Raw genomic sequence first — 17,139 nt, forward strand, 5'->3', positions numbered from 1 at the left:
AAGCACCGACGCGATGCCAGGTCGCCAGCCCCGCACACGCATCCTCCTGCCGCGCCCGGGCGCGGCTGCCCCGCGGCCGCCCGCGGAGCCGAAGCGCGGTGGCTCCACCGCACGGTGCGCACCGGCTGCTCCCGGAGAGGAGGGAGGCAGCGGCGGAAGGGCAGAGGGTGGGTGGTGGGATGGATGGACAGATGCATGGATGGATGCATGGACGGATGCATGGATGGGTGGAGGGGCGGGCGGTGCTGCCGCCCCCTCGTCTGGGCTGGGCTGGGCGGGGAGCGGGGGAGCCCCGCGGTGCCCCCGGGCCGCGGGGAGGGCGGAGGCACGGCCGCCCCCTCCCCCGGTGCCCGCCCGCGGGGGCTCCGCACCGGCTCCGCCGCCGCTCCGCTGGGCTCCCGCGGCCTCCGCGGCGGGGGAGCGACCGCAGCGCTCCGGCAGGCACCGGGATCTGGCCATAGGAGCGGCCGCTCCGCCGCTGCGGGCTGGGGGACAGCAGAGACACCCCGGGGGCGGGGGCGGCTGCTCCAGCAGAATTTCAGAGAGGGGACATCGTGGGGCCGTGCTGCTTCCCGGGCATCCCGGTCCGAACCGCTCCTTGGGATCCCAACACCAAACTTCGCTGTTTGCGTTTAATGTGCATCTCCTCAGGCTTTGAAGCCTCACTGGAGAGATCGTTCAGACACTAGCTGGGAGAAGTGCCCAGGCTTTGCACCCTTATTCAGGGCAAAGGCCATTTATAAACACAGCATGTGATTTATACTCACATAAATCACTGTATCACTATAGATTGTATGCAATACATGTGGGGCAACTCTGTAATGTGAGATCTGTTTGGTGGTGTATGATACTTGCTTATAAAAATTGTCACAGCGAAGTTCTCTGAAGCCAAAATAGCTTCCCAGCCTTAAGGCATCCCAGTACAGAATTTTGTCATTTAATACTGGTAAGTGCTTAGCATTTATTGAGCACAGATTCATGCCTTTTACATTTCATCAGCTCCTTTCATTTTTACATGCTTACATAGGCTTAGAGATCTCAAGCCTTTCTTAGAAAAGGCAGCTATTAACCTTATTTTTAAAGTGAGTCAACATTCTCATCAAGTGCAAATCTGTGAACAAAGGCTGAGGAAAGGAAAGAAATATGTGCTAACAACAATAACAATAAATGCAAACCCTCAGAGATGAGCCATATAAAAATAAAAAGGAAATCAAAATCAGATTTTATTTGATTCATCTTTCAGTGTCATTTATATTAAATGCCGGGGGGGGGGGGGGGGGGGGTGTTAGTTACAAATGGCAAAAGCAAAATTACATGTTCCTGTAACTGCTGTTGTTTGGAAAAAAATAAACAAAACCAACATTTATGGTTGTTTATAATGAGTGAGATTTAGGTCAGATGGGTCTTAAGCAGAGCCCTGGGAGCTGTACCTGGAGCTGCACCATTTGCTAGGCCAGTTACTATCTAAGCATGAATGGGTGGAATTAAAGAGCTATCACAAGCCAGCTCCAGAATTGGTAGAAGCAAGAACATATATGATTATTTAAATGATACAGATCAGGTAATAACTGGATTAAGAAGAAAAGAAAGAAGGAAAGAAACCTCTTCCCCTGCTCAAGGTTTATCTGCCAGGAACACTTACTGCTTCTCTACAGCCATCCATGAAATCTGATGCCAGGAACAGGCTCCTCTCCTGCTGTGGTGCTGGGAATATCAGAGTTCCCAAGGCCACAGAGGGGTGGAGGGAGTGGAGGAAAAAATTTCTTTTTAAACTTCTGGATAAAAATAGCATCTCAAGGAAAATGACCTTTGATGGGACACAAGGGCGAGACCCTGACTTTGAGAGCCTGCCCTGGTCAGTCCAGATATATGATTCCCTTGGTACCCTGTTAACCTCAGTGTAGCTAAAACTGGAGACAGCATAACTGTGGTCCAGCCTGCCCTCTCTGCAGGTCCACATCCTCACCACAGCTTTGGAATGAAGAATCAACCAACACCTCCTTCTCTTCTTGCCAGCTTCCCTGAGACCCCAGGAATTTGAGGCCATTTCTTCCCATAGGTAGCACACACTTTCCCATCTCAATGTTAACAACATAAAAACAAATGAGGAGCAACTGCTGACTTGTTACCTTATTATTTTGCAGAGTTTAAGCTGTGAATGAAAAGCCACCTGAGAAAACTGGATTGGGTCTGGGGAATTTATGTACGTGATACTCAGACTGTATACCAGGCTTCAGCAGAGCAATTACTGCGCCCTGGCTCCCTGTGAGAAATCAAAGGGATGCCTGAGCTTACAGTATTTATGAGACTGTAACATCTTCTCTTGTCTTGGTGGAGTGAAATACGTTTCAGAAATAGAGTTTAAGCTAAATCAACTTCTAATAAAAAACAAATTCACTCTTGGTAAATCTTTACACTAACTCAGCAATTACTCAGTCCTTGTAGGAACGGATGTTTGGTTAAGCCCTGCTTAATTTAAGTGTCTCCATTGACCTCCAAGGTACACACAGAAGTATAGAGAAAAGGGATACACCTTCAGATGAGGTGAATTTTAGGAAAAGGATCAATTGCTGGAATGACAGAGTAAATACATGTAATGAAACTTGTTATCAGAGCAAGGGGAGGGGAGGGGAGGGGAGGGGAGGGGAGGGGAGGGGAGGGAAGGGAAGGGAAGGGAAGGGAAGGGAAGGGAAGGGAAGGGAAGGGAAGGGAAGGGAAGGGAAGGGAAGGGAAGGGAAGGGAAGGGAAGGGAAGGATGATGGGAAGGGAAGGATGATGGGAAGGATGATGGGAAGGGAAGGATGATGGGAAGGATGATGGGAAGGGAAGGGAAGGATGATGGGAGAGAGCACAGCAGGCTGCTGTGTAGCTCTGATAGTACGGTAAGGGAGCAACACAGGATTTCTTTGCAGTTAGGCTTTTGTTCCCAAAATGAATTTTTAATGGATCCCATCCTGTTGGCATGCAAAGATAAATAGACTGTGTGAGATCCTTCTGCTCTTGTTGATGACACCATGTTCCTAAATTTTAAAGCAGTGTTTTTGTTTGAGAAGTAGATTTGATAGGCTGTGGGTGCTAAACCATTTGGGATTCTGCTCACCAGGACCACAAAGTGAACTTTTGCTGACAAGAAGGAGGAAAAAAATATCAGAGGAGGAGGACAGAATAATAAAATGTATAAGGAATATGTGGTTATGGAAGAATCTGCTGCAAAACCAGAAAAATGCTGGAAGTTACAGTAGTCAGGGAGCAGCTGGAGAGAGCAACAGACAGCACAAGCAAGAGAACATGTGGGAAATGATGGGAAATGAAGCATGAAGAGGAAGAATTGAAATCAAGTGCAAAGCAAAGAAGCCAATTCCACTAAAGCTGTCAGTTTAGAGTAATTAATTTGGATTTGCCCTTCTCTTTGGCTGGGTTTTTTTTATTATTAATCCCTAGACAGAGTCCAGTCATTCACCTTTACTTATTTCTGTAATCTGCCTTTGCTTGCCTGTTGGTATTCCTGAATAAGACATGTATGGGGATGAGGCAGAAGAGGGGGCTGGGATGAACTGTTTTCATTTTCCTCCTATTTGAATGTCATGCAGCCAAAAAAGAAGCTTGGTGTCAGGCAAACCAGATTGAGGAAGCAAATGCTAGAGGAAGATATTGTATTGATCAGGTTAATCTTCACAATGTCAGGAGAAATTATAGGTAGCTCAATATTGTTCTGCAAAATTCTACAGCCATATGGACCTCCTCACAAATTAGTGTGAAATGGAGAAAGGTTGAAGGGTAAGCACAGGGAATACTCACAGAAATTTTTTGCAGGCTTCCACTGATTTGTTGCCCCTCAGTAATCTCACCTTCCCCAGTCAGGAGGAATAAAATTTTTAAAGATACAAGTGGCTTAATACCCCTAGATGTAAACTACAGTCAGATAATAAAGTAATTTTACCATGTAAATGAAAATAATCAGTGTTTAAAACAGTCCTAAGTTTTTGTAGGTAATAAAAATTTGCAAATCATGCTGTCATGAGAAGTCACAAATCTGTGACTTGCAAACAGTTACTGTATGAGTGGATTGATTAGTATCTTGCACATGCTCCTTACCTAACAGGGCAAAAAACACACACTTAAAAATACAGTAATTGAATATCGGTTTCAGCCTTTTAAACTGATGTATAGAAGATGACCTATCCTACATAGATGCTAATTTGAGAACTGGTTGTTTTTAATTACAGAAGCAATACACATTTTATTGGGTGGTTCATTTGGTTTTTGTTTGGGTTTTTTTTATTAAAAACCCCACCAAGATTATTAATACCAGATTCTGAGACATTCTTAGTATGAAAAAGAAGGCATCCTCCAAAGGCAGGAAATTCAAAATGAGAGTGGAAATTCTGCCCTAGAGCTTTTTTCCATAGGAGGAAGGTTGATGGAGTTATTCTAGCAGCCTTTTTGCTCAAGAATAGCTCTGCCTTGGGAATAAATAGGTTTTTATAGAGGTCTGGAAGTGCACAGGCTCAGCAGTGGTGTTTCAGCTCAGTTCTGCGGGTGGCCAGCACTAGAGGGCACAGCCTCAGCTCTGCTGAATGAGGGCTGCATGTGGGCATTGCAGCCCCTACCAAAAACCCCTCAGCTGGGTTGGTTTGGGTTGTTTTTATTCATTGTCCCCTTTACTTAGAGGTTTTCTTTAGACATTTGTCCCATTTTATCTTTGCAGTTTCTAAATAAAAGTTTCCTGTACTGGTATATAATTAGTCCAGTTTTCCCTCTGGATTTATTCCCATCACTAGAATGAACTTCAGTGGTTTATATCCTAGACGAGCATTTTGCTGCAGCACTTGAAGGGAAATCCTGCCCTTGTCAATGTGAGCACAGACAGCTTAAAGAGTTTTTTTAAAGAATGGCATTTCCTTGCAAGTGGCCATAGTAATGCTCATAAAGTGTTGGTCACCTTGGTAAAAACAGGGTTTTGGGGGCAGAAAACATAATCAAAAGGAAGGACCTGAAGGAAAAGGCCCAAACCTTTGGATTTTAATATGCATAAAAACCAGAATAAGATGACCTATAAATATTGACTAGCAGGAATTATGGTCTCAATTTTGAGGAGTACCTGACCATTTCTTTTCTCATTTCTATTCCTGAGGCTGACTGCATAATCAGCTCTACAAACCCAGCATTATTGCACCGGGACTAAATCCTACAGCCAGAAGCTGCCACTACCCTGCCATGGTTAGAGTGGTGCTTTATTTTGGTAGCTGCACTGGAAGCATTGGCTGCCCCCTGCTTTTCTTGCTGCTTTGCAATTGACAAAGCATCATTTATCACGCTCTGCATTCCAATTTTTCTTTGCATGTTTTCCAGCTCATCATAACATAATTACGTTTCTGTTTCCTTCAGCCAGGGGCCGATACTTTCTTTTACTAAGACAACAGCTGCACTGCACAACCTTGATGAATCCCCATAAGGGTAAAATGAGTCTGTGGTGCTTGTTTCTGCCTTGGCAACCCGAATGTTCAAGCTCTTTTTTATGACAAATGCTGCTCTAAAATGCACCCAACCTCGATGCTCTCATAGCACTTTTCCAAGTTAGGTTTTGTGTCGTAAATTAGACTTGAAATATTAAACATTCTGTGTGGCTTGTAATTTTAAAGGCTCCCTTTGTAACATATCTGTTTATGGTGTTTATAGGTTATAGACTCTGGGATGGACTTCAGAAGGCTGTAGTTACTGATGTGAAATTTGTATTGTAAATGAAAGTGACTCTATGTGTGACAATAAGCACAATCTAAAGGTCTGGTCTATGTCCCTAAAAAGCATCTTAAGGCAGCTTTCATGGTACAGGTGAATCATTTCCTTGATCAAGGCCTCAGTTGCTCCAGCCACACTGCAACATAAATGTAATTACAGAAGCCCCATCTCTGAAGGGCATTAACTGCTAGTGATGGAAAAAGACATACAGTATCTTTATTATAAGTTGTAGAGATATTTTATTTAACTCTAACATAGTACTTTGAACCTGAGATTTTAAAGTACTTCAGAAAGGAAGAATGATTTTTGTATTTTACATGGGAGAAATCAGGGCAGAGAAAAGTAGGGCTCAATCCTGGAGGCAAGCTGAGGGCAGAATCCATTATTAATGCTCCTGATTTTGTTTACCCAATTATACCATTACTAACTCCCATCTCATCTCAAAATCTGTCCATCAGAGCACTGTGTATAGTGGAAGCAGCAACTTTTTCAGTCACTGAAGATTGCCTAGGTTTGTAAATGTATGGGACATTGTGGCCTGGACAAAACCACAGCCTGGACAATTGCATTCTTCAAGGCAACATTTTTTCTACTCATCAGGGCAGCATTTTCCCTACAATTTTGCTTTCTGTACTATTTTCCTGGTGTTATTACTTCTGACACCATCATTTGAAGATTGCTTGTATTTATATTTAAAAATTACAATATATCTGTACACAGAGACAGGAGTTTAACTGATAAGATCAGTCCTATCAGCCATATTCATGTGCTCCATGATCTAAGGATACTTTGGGATACTTAACAGTGTTTTAGTTTTGTGATGTTTGAGTTCTGTCCACCACACTGGACACAATGCAGTTGCCTGGAAAGCTATTAGATGTTAGGTGTTGATGGGAGCTCTCCCTGCCCAGCCAGGGCCAGCTTCTCTCCATGGATGGTGAGTATGGTTCTGCTGTTGATAAAAAGTGGGCTGCTTGTTTTGGAATGACAATGAACACATGACTCATGAGAGGAGCTTGCCTTGTGCTCCTTCTTCCTTATAATCCCGAGGCAAATTCTGGCATATTTCACTCATATATTTTAGCTTTTTTTTCATCTATCATCAGTTTCTGTACTCAGTCCACTCATGTTCAATATAAGATGTGCATTTTCCTTCTGATTCATGTACAGTAATTACTTCCTAACATCTGCCTAACAGATTTCATAAGAAAAGTAACTCTTCAAACATTAAGAAAAAAAAATTAATGTATGAAATCTTTGAAATCTCTATTACTGGGGTTTGTTATCCACAGCTGACTGGATACATTTCCCAACCAGGAAGCTGGTTCAGCAAAACAGCTGCATTAGTTATTTAACTGAAGGCCTGATCCTGCTCTTGCTCACACTGATGCAAAGTGGGAGTAGTACCAGAGAAAATAAAGAATATCCCTAGTGAGAAATACACGTTGCAGAAAAAATAAGCATTGTGCTATGGAACAACAAAAGAACTGTAGCAGATACTCTGCCATCCTGGTTTAGGTGTTAGGCAGGACCTTAATGTCTTGCAGAAACCTTATCCCAAATATACTGCTCGCTCCTGGGAGGGCTCTTTTGCTGTGTTAGCACCAGGTGACCAACAGAACTAAGGCCCAGTTGTGCTCAGTGTTGTGCCCTAATACCACGAAACCACACGTGACCTATTCTGTACTAAGCACCACACTCATTACTGTTTGCATGTGGTTCATAACTGTTCCCTCTCAGTTATTTAATCTTTACAGTTCCAATTACTTTATACTTCTAGTGCAGAAAAACACACTCACTGATTTTCCTCCTAGGCTGAATGAATGCATGTGGTAACTGACCCAAGGGTGCACGGAAAGGAGAAGTCAAATGAGAAGCATTGAGGTGAAAAAGGGGACAAAGCATCCCAAAGTATCTCCTATACAAGATGGCAGCGCTTCTTGGACAATCTCAGGACCACAAGGGATTGTTACCAGAGCCTTTAGAGATGGATGTCTTCAATCCCCAAGGCCATCAACACCCTTCATTTGATCTCATTGTAAATTAGTAGCATGAACTGTTAATAACGTTAAAAGTTACCGTATCTGAGAGTTCATCCCTCAACCCTCATCCTGTCTCCTCCAACACAAGTTATCCATTGTATCTTGGCTACAGTCGCTGACTCTCATGTAGCAAAGGTTTCTGTGGTTTTGTTTGTGCTGTGGAGTCAGGAGCACCTGCAGCTGCTGTGGACTCATAATGTCAGTTCATATTCCTGTTGCAGACCTGTTGGAGGGGATTCCTGCACTCTTGCAGATGGGATCCTTCCAACCCACAGTACTATGCTCTGACACCAGCATGTGTTGGTTGTTTACCGTTGTTGACTTTTTGTGGTGCATTACTGAACCTCCTCTGGAGTTGCAGTAAGTTTTTAAGTGGCAACTAAGGTTTGGAGATGCTACACTTTCAGACACAAGAGGAAGGACAGCTCCTGGACGGAGATATCCACATGAAGTTCCATCATTCCTAGATCTTGGGAGGTTTTGAGGAAGAAGACAGCAGATGGGGGGCTGCAACATTCAGCACCTGAGCTGGAGAGTCTCTCTTTCCCTCCTGTGCTATGAAATGTGTATGAGATGCACCGACCAACACATGTGGCCTCCGTCCCATCCCGAGACCTCTGCCCAGCACCCCAGCACCTGCAGGGATGGGATTACAGCAGCAGCTATGCTTTGGTTTTAAACAAGGGCAAATCCCTAGCCTTAGTTTTATGGGGCTCAGTCTGAAATGAGACAGAATTGAGACCAATCCATCGCTGTCTGTCGGAGTCCAAAGCCTCCCTCTGCAGCCAGCCAGACACATTCCCCAGACTGCACCCGGCAGTGCAGCTCTCTGCTGTGGCTCATCTGCCTCCTCCTCTGCTCCCAGTTTCAAATCTCTTCAGCAATATGTTCTGTAACAATTAAGGATTTCTGGGGCAACTCCATTAAGATCAGAAAGATATCCTTCTGCTTTGAAATATGTGAGCATGAATGATTCATTCAGCACAGCACCCCTTGGCCATTCATATCTATCTGATGATCAAATATATTTTTAATTATCAATTTATCTGAGGGGATTTTTTCCACTAGACAATACCCAACTGTATTGTAAGAGCCTTTTGGATTGAGGCAGAGAATTTGGCAGCAAGATAGGGAACATTTGGGCTTTCAACACTTAGGAACATATGGAAAGAGGTTTGGAAGATTGCCACATGGGGTGTAGCTTGGAAGATGCTACATTTCTTCATCCTTTTTTTTTTCTGAACAGAAGTAGAAGAAATGTTACTTTTTTTGAAGGATCCCAATTCCTGTTTATATGCTGCTCTAGGATAAACCACTATGGTGAGCCGCAAGGTTTGAGCAAAATCAGCTGCATGTTTATGGGCAAGTGTAAGTGGGCAAGTAAAATGGTGGTGATATTGCAGATCTTTCCATGTTTTTACCTCCTAATTCATGAGAACCCTCAGAGGTGAACTCACAAAGCTGCAGCCTGGTGACTCAGATCACAGGGTGAAGGAGGATATCTGGTGCCCAGCCTGTCAGGATGTGCCCCATTTCCTGAGGGCTGTGAGGGTAAGGCCCTGCTGGTGGTCCTTCCTCCATGCTCCTGCTGAGACCATCTGTCCCCAGTTACCTTGACACCCAGGGTTGGACAGACAGTTCAGGCTGTCTGTGTGTCTCTGGTACAGAGCTTCATCATGTGGCTTGGAGCTTCAGTGCTACTTTACAAATCCCAGTCACCTTTGGGACAGCATGGGAATGGGAGAGAGGAAACTCCTCCAGCTCAGCACTCAGGACTGGACATGTACAAACCAACATCATCTTCATACCAGTTTAGGGACAAATGCCTCATACCCATGATGGGAGCAGTCTGTGTCTCTCAGAGTTACTGCCTCTGTTTATCAGAAGATCAATGCTCTTTTAAAATTATATTGTCAAAAAAAAATTTTGGTGGCTCCATTGTGTCCCAGGCTTGGGGGGGGGGGGGGGGGGGCCCTGCAGCAAATGCTGAATTTATTGGAATACACAAACATGTATTTGCACAATTGGCAAGCAGGCCCTGCAGCTTAGTAAATGCTAATTAATCTCTCAGACTGGTAGGAAATCATCATTATGCCAAGTCAGCAATGAGAGACAAAGACCAAAGAGAGTGGCAGGGGCTTGTACTGAGTGACAGAGTCAGAGCAGACAGAACTGCAGTCTTCTTTGGTGTTCTGAACAATAAAGCACCCAGGTTTGGTGAGACTGCATCTGAAGAGCAGAATGGAGGCACTTGGGACTTTCCCCTCAATCCCTGTCTCCAATAGCTCAATTCAGGGCAGGCTGCAGCTCTCCTCCCACCTGACTGCTCAGATTTCCTTTCCTTGAGAAGTCAGAGCGATGGGGAGGAGGTACCTGCCAGCTCTGCCTGCAGCAGGGAGCTGGAAACCAGCCTGACCATGCATTCACTTCTGAGAACTGGGAATCACTCTCAGACCCTGTGTTTTGGTCATAGTCTAAGTGTTTCTGGTCCACAAATTCATTGTGGCTTTTAATCTTGCATTTGCCTGTGAGAGTGTGTTTCAACACTTGCAGCCAAGTAATGACTAGACAGGGCATGTTCCTATTATTTCTTTGTTAATGGGATGCCAGGGGCCACTAAGGTATCCCTAGGTAAGGTGAAGGCTAAGAAGATGACATCCAGGAACAGGAATAGAGCATGGAGGGGTTGGTGACAAGAGCAGAGGAAAGAGAATCTCCTCCACAGGTACTCAAAGACCTGTAGCAATAGCTTTTGCGAACTGACCACATAAGACAGAGGAGCAAAAAGGACAGGCAAATCCCTAAAGCATGTCGATGGGATTTGTTTTAGGATGAAACCTCTGCCTTTCTGAATAAAACCTGGAAAAGACTGTGTGAGTTTCAAGTATTTTTTTAGCCTTATATCCAGCCAGCTAAAATTTCATTCAGAATGTTTTAATGTTTTGCTTCTTCTCACAGAGCACACACTGAGGAACATTAATTATTCCTATCTTCTGTGGCCATAATAGCCCCAAGTTCTGCTGTTCTGAGGATGCACTTCCCTGACTGAGTTTCACATTTGGTGTCCATTTAGAAATCTTTTGACTCTAACACAGTTACATCCATAATTTTCTTAGAGAGATTAAGGAGCATTAAAACTAATGTACACACCAACCTTTCCAAAAAACCCCATCCAGTTACATGCTCCTTTGCATATCCATTCCCATCTCTACTGATCTAAAAGGAGAAAAAGGGCTCTCCTATCAGCCTGTTCCTGCTGTCTGATTAACTGGCAGCTATCACAGCTCTTCTTTTGCTCTGTTACAGTTTCATTTCCAGAGGAGAAAGCCCTGATGGATGTTGAGCCTCTGGATTGTGGCACCACTGCAAATTAAATGAGGTTTCTGTTTATACCAAAGGGCTGGCAGTACCTCCTTAATCAGGCTGTCCTTTGGAAATCAGCAGATATTTTGCCTAAAAGCACCCAGCAGTGCAGTGTAACTCAGTAATAATTGTTTATTGGGGCTCAGGAGGAAAACTGCAGAAGAAAAACTGTAGGTGCAGTTAGAAGCACTGGTGAGTGGTTGACTTTGGGGGTTTCTTTTGCCTTCTGTTTTAAGATTGTCTAACTTGATGGAGGCTGTTTCATTTAAAAGACAGAAAGACCTACAAATTAAGCAACATCTAGCTCCTAATGTGTGAAACTGCAATTTGCATACATCATGCCAGCTGCTGAGTTGGTCCTTATTACCTCTGCTGGAGTGTTAATTTAACCACAACTTTCTCATTTATTTAAATGGAAAAGCAGCGGGTGGCTGGCATGCCACATTATCTATCAGGCAACCTGGGAATCAGTTGACAGAGCCAGAAAGATTTCAATTCAGAGGGGCTGCAGGGTGCTGCCTTCCAGACCTGTGGTCACAGGCGAGCTGGAGATTGCCCTTGGTCTGCTCTAAAGGTCAACACTAACCCCAAGAAAAAGAAACCCAAATCAGTAGTGTATCTGGACTGGCATAAGAGAATAGATAATACAATTAAACTTGAATCTCTGTATTTCTGGGTTTTTTTTCTCCCCATGTATCCGAACAGGCACTGTTTATACAGATGATAACTGAAACATCCCTACTGGTTCTGACAACAAATGGAAGAAGCACCCTTTGTAGAGCAACCATTGTAATGTGGTCCACACCCACCCTGAGGGCTGAAGGCACTCGGGCTCTCTGCCCAGCCAGGAGATGCCAAAGCTGCCCATGCAGGATGTGCTGGGAGCAGGGAGCAGCTGTGGCACGAGCGGTGCCGCTGCCATCGGCCGGTGCGTTGGCTGAGCCTGGAGGCACCTCCACACACGGCTGGTGCCACGTGGGTGAATGAACACGCCAGAACTACTCACGTGGGAAATAAAGCAAACCTGAGGTACCAGCTGGCAAACCAGAGGCTGCCTCACTCTCCAGGAAAAGAGGTTGAGGAGCCCTGAGAAACTGCTGAGATGGGAGATGGGAAGAGCAATGGCCATGCTGGGGAGGCACCCATGGGCATGGAGTGACCAAGCATGAGGGTCTCCTCTCGTGAGCCATGATGATGTGCCATCATTTAATGGTATTTTTCAGCAGAGAATGAGGTTCTGCTCTGAACCATGGCAAGAGCGACACAGGAGATGGGTTCAGCTCAGAACCTCAGTTGCAATGTTTCAGTGGCAGAAAAGAAAAACCCTGTCCTGATGCCAGCCAGAGTTTAACAGAGCTGATGTATGTCTCCTCTGAAGTTCAGCTAGAACTGACTGTGGCTCATGGTCCTGCTCATGGCAAACCACAGCAAAGCTTCACCCACGGACACTTTGTGTGCACCCACCCACCAGAACAGGTGTCCTGCTTTTGGGTGAAGTGAGACTGTTGTGTAGCTGTTCTCAAAGTCTGGACAGTGATGAACACACACTTGGAAACTGGTCAGAGTTTCTCCTTTAAAAAGTGCTATTTTGCCATTAAGTGAATCACTATCAGTTGAGATTTAGAAAGGAATGTCTTTGCTCCTGCAGCACCAGAATGTACTGTATGACTGGTGTCATGCAGACACTGTTCTAAAACATTAAATTCAACACATATTTCCTAAACACTGATAAATTTGCATCAAATGTGCCTTTTCTGTCTCTGATGCCTACTCCTTCTCATTGTTTTAAAATACACTGTGCTAAAAGATCAGCTAAAAACTCAACATTTGTTATCACAGATACTCTTCCCTTCGGCATTAACTTAACAAAGTTCAGGAAAAACTTGTCTTCGCCCACATCTCAGCCATTCATTTTTATAATAAAAATCACCATGACAACAGATAATGATATCAGAAAGAAAGGATTATGACTTAATTACATGAAGAAGGTGAAAATAGGCTTGGCTTGCAGCATTAAAAGCTTTTAATTCCAGCAAAAATATGGGGGGCACACACTCCATTTGTGACATCATGAAGTGCCCGGGGGTTGCCCCACTGCATGACAGGGTGTCCCAGTTAATTCAGTGAAGCACAAGAGAAATACTCGGAATTTCATGAGCAATAAAGAGAAATTTGCTTTAAAAGTGTTAGTGTTAGTGGTTTTGTGAAACAGGCTCATTATAGAAATTATCAGAAGAAATGCACCCATAAAGGAAACATGATTATTATTATGATAGAGGACTGGTTTCATCTAAATAAAATTAACTACATAAATGCTCCATTGTTAAGCAGCACCATACTATAAATTGTTCCAAGTTAGAGGAGAACAGGGCAATTTAGGGGATATATCCATTTAGGTCACAGCTGTGGCATTTCACCAGTGCACCGTTCTATCTTGGCTTCTGTGAAAGTTGTGGTATCAGATTGGGTATTTTTATTTCTAAGATAAATCTGAACTTTTAATAAGAACAGTCTGGGAGTTTAGACAATATATTTCTTTATAATCTGATCTATCGAATTCTCTGACATGAATAAACTTTAATCACTGGGATTTTTTTTCTTAGTTTTGTTCACAAATGCTATGAAATATGCTTTTAAAATGATGAACTTTAATTTTCCCTCTAAACCCAACAAACTGCTATTAGCAGTTGAACGTTTCTGCACACTTTCTCTATGGCTTTTAGAAAAACTGTGTAATAAAATCATCAGACTAAAAATGTAGGTAAGGAAATACATTTAATTTTCAATTTTCTCAGAAGCTATTACGATCAATCAACCAATTAGTATGGTGAATAAATAAATTAATGCCATTTTAAAAAGAACAGTCTGAAAACCCCTTAATGTCTTTCTCAACCAAAAGTATTGGCTCAACATTAATCTATTTTATAACCCTAAATTCTGCTTAATCTTTTTTCCATCTTTGCTTAAACATATGGAAATAAAAATAGTGTATTATGGTCCTCTCTGTTCCTCTTTAATTTTCAGAGTACAAGATGTACATCAGTGGAGCCCCACTATTCTGGTCCAATTTAGTGGATCTGTTTCTGATCTACACCAGCACAAACAAGAAGATAGCTGTAAAATATACAGATAACACTTCAATTTGGTCAGCAATCCTTTTTTTGTGTACAGCTTCAGCTCTTGGTGGTCTAACAAAAGGGCAGGAGGATTAGTTTGGGAAAATTTCTATCAGCTTTGGAGACAGTGGCCTTGGTTTTGGGAATGACTTGGATAGGGTCAGGAAGCAACAGCATCTGCTGTGATTGGGTACCCAGGCCTCAGACGCAGGTGGGTGTTCTGATGCTGGAACTGCTCCAGCCACCCAGGAACAGCTGCCACCCAGAGATGTGCCCTCTTCTGTGCAAGGTCTGTGGGGGACATGATTCCTGAAGCGGTCACCAACACCAGCTGTGGCTGCACCACCCCAGAGGAGAGCCTGCTGCTCCCTGGCACAGTGCATGGCCTGCAGCAGGGCAGGCAGCACACGGACAGGGGGAAGGAGAATGGCACCAGCGCCAGTCGGCTGCGTCCTAATGTGCCCCTGTGCCTGACATTAGAGCAGCTCCTCATCCCAGCCAGGAGCCCAGTGCAGGCTATTTATAGCCCTGGCACCTCACTGCTCACCAGGAGCTCTGTGCTGCTGTGTCAGAGCTCTGCTTCCCTCTCCCATGCACTCTCACAGGCCCTTGCTGCTCCCAGCGTCGGAAAGGTACATTTAAATCCCATCCGCACTCGGAACAGGAAAGGGAAGGGTGTTTGGTGTTGGGACAGATGGGCAATGTGGAATCACCAGGGCCAAGCTTGCTTTGGGTTGCTGGGTGCGTGGGAAACTTGTGGGCAGGGATACCTGAATGTTTGTCTTGGGGAACCCTTAAAGGTGCTGCAGAGGAGCATAAACACAGGGCCAGCTGCAAGGCAGCAGCAGGGGGAGGAGGCTTTAGGACCCACTGCTGGTGCCAAAACTGAGCTATCTCTGTTCCTTACAGTGCCTGCTGTCCAGTTCACAAAGGAAGTGTAAGGGATTCATTACAAAGTTAGCACAGGAACCATTGATCAACATCTAACTTGGGGTCTGTTGGCAGCTAAATGGGGTTTGTCAGCAGTGTGGAAACAGGATCAGCCCGTGGATGCAGAAATTTCAGTGCCTGACGTCTGTGCATGGCGGGGTGGTTTGAATACTCCACAAACCTGCAAACATCTGGACTTGCTTCCAGATAGGAAGCTCGGAGAAACTCTTGCTTCTTCCATCTGGGTATCTGTATGTGCCTGGGACTGATGCCTGCCATCAAAGGGATGAACATTTTCAATATGAGGGTTCAGTGGAGATAGCAGATTTAGGAGGTATTCAATGTGTGTGTCAGTGCAGGGGCCATTTTGGAGGTGGTGTTGTGTTGCTGCCATGGGTTGCTCTGAATTTTCCTTTCTGTGAATGTGGACATACCCAGATATTTGCTTGGTAGTGATTGAAATTGGAACTGAAGAAATTCAATGATAAGTTTGGATTTAAACAGTAACTACTGGAATGCTGACATCAAGTTAGAAGGGTTTACAATTTGTGCTTTATTCTAATTTCACTGCTGAGTGATGGGGTTATTAAAGTTTTTACATACTAGCATTTGCTCGCCAGAGGGGTGCACACTCCAGAATTATGTAAATATTAGCAATTAGAGTTCACACTCTTTTCTGTTGTAAAAATGCAAAGATAGCCTAGTTTGCACAGTTATTAAATAATGTTTCTTTTAATTGTGATACAGTCCTGTTTACACTGTATGATAGAACTGTTCCAGAAAGTGAGCCTTTCCTATACTCACCAGTATATTTAGAGAAATGCAAAAAGAGAAACCCTTAAGGCCCTTGTCAGGCTGCTTAAAGAGCTACTGAAATGCATTTTAGAAATACATTTTCCTTCTGCTGGCATTTGTCATTGTAAAAAACTTGTGCATCCTCCTTCTGTGAATGAGCACCTTGCCATTTCAGTTGGTTTTTATATGTAAGAAAAATTATCTGCATATGTGAACTGTAAAAGAAATGGGCTCGGTATGTATATCTTTAGCTTCTATTCTCATACAATTAATGCACCTAATTGGCTCAGACTGGGATTTGTTCATAGGCATTTGTTTGTTAACAGAGCTGCATCAATTTTCTACTTAAATTGTGGGATTCTTTTGACTGACTTCACTGAGCTTTGAGCCAGAGCAAGATTAAGTCAGGTGAAGGCATATTTGAAACGATGGCCCATAGGGTCTTTCATTTCCAGCTGCTTTGATTTTTTTCATGAATCTATAACAGTTTAAAGAAAAAAAATATGCCTGGTATTTGCTGAGATAGGATCAATATTAATCCAATCCCACATCTAGGCCTCTGTCTTGGCAGTAAACGGAGCTCAAACTGTCAAATCTTTCCAGAATCATAAACTACCCAGAGGCTTTGAAAACTGATCAAAGCATCTTCAGGTCTCCAATGGTCAATCATGCTCCCAAACACAGTTTTTGAAGCTTTGCAGACTGCTTAAAAAATCTCCCTGGTAGGTACCAAGTTTCTTCCAGCCCAGAGAACATTGCTGAGTCCCATTTTATTTATATTTTAAATTAAGAGCAATGAAATGAGAAGGAAAATGAGGCTTCTGCAGAAAGGCCAGGCTGTGTCTGTTGCAGTCTGAGTGGAGATGACTGAAGGCTGTGCTGGAGTGGGATGCTTGGAGCAGCAGTTATGCAGGGATGCACACAGGGGAACACAATTCTGCCACAGCTGCCTACATCTACAGGAGCAGCTTGTAGGTCAGCAGCCTGTCTTCCTGCACTGAGAGCCTCCTTTTGCACCACCTGCAGACTGTAACCAGCTAAGAAAGCTCCCACGAGCCTGCCTAGCAGCACATCCAGCAGGAACTGGCCTGTGGTGCTTGGATATAGTGAGACCTCAGAGTGCCTTGACTCGGGCTCCTCGGTATCAGATGGCA

At 44.0% G+C, this 17,139-nt stretch overlaps 2 protein-coding genes across 5 annotated transcripts in view; one reads left to right on the forward strand and one right to left on the reverse strand.

Annotated features, from left to right (window-relative positions):
• Positions 1-17,139, reverse strand: part of MGLL (monoglyceride lipase) — a 100,780-nt gene that overhangs the window by 60,952 nt on the left and 22,689 nt on the right. The gene's annotated exons all lie outside the window — the stretch shown is intronic.
• The window catches only part of KBTBD12 (kelch repeat and BTB domain containing 12), a 40,309-nt gene continuing 37,992 nt past the window's right edge, over positions 14,823-17,139 (forward strand). For both annotated transcript variants that reach the window (XM_048315242.1, XM_048315243.1), the window contains exon 1: positions 14,823-14,892. The gene's annotated coding sequence lies outside the window, so the exon portion shown is untranslated. The remainder of the gene's footprint in view (positions 14,893-17,139) is intronic.

The sequence above is a fragment of the Corvus hawaiiensis genome, chromosome 11, assembly GCF_020740725.1.
Source record: "Corvus hawaiiensis isolate bCorHaw1 chromosome 11, bCorHaw1.pri.cur, whole genome shotgun sequence".
In the NCBI taxonomy this organism is placed as follows: Eukaryota; Metazoa; Chordata; class Aves; order Passeriformes; family Corvidae; genus Corvus; species Corvus hawaiiensis.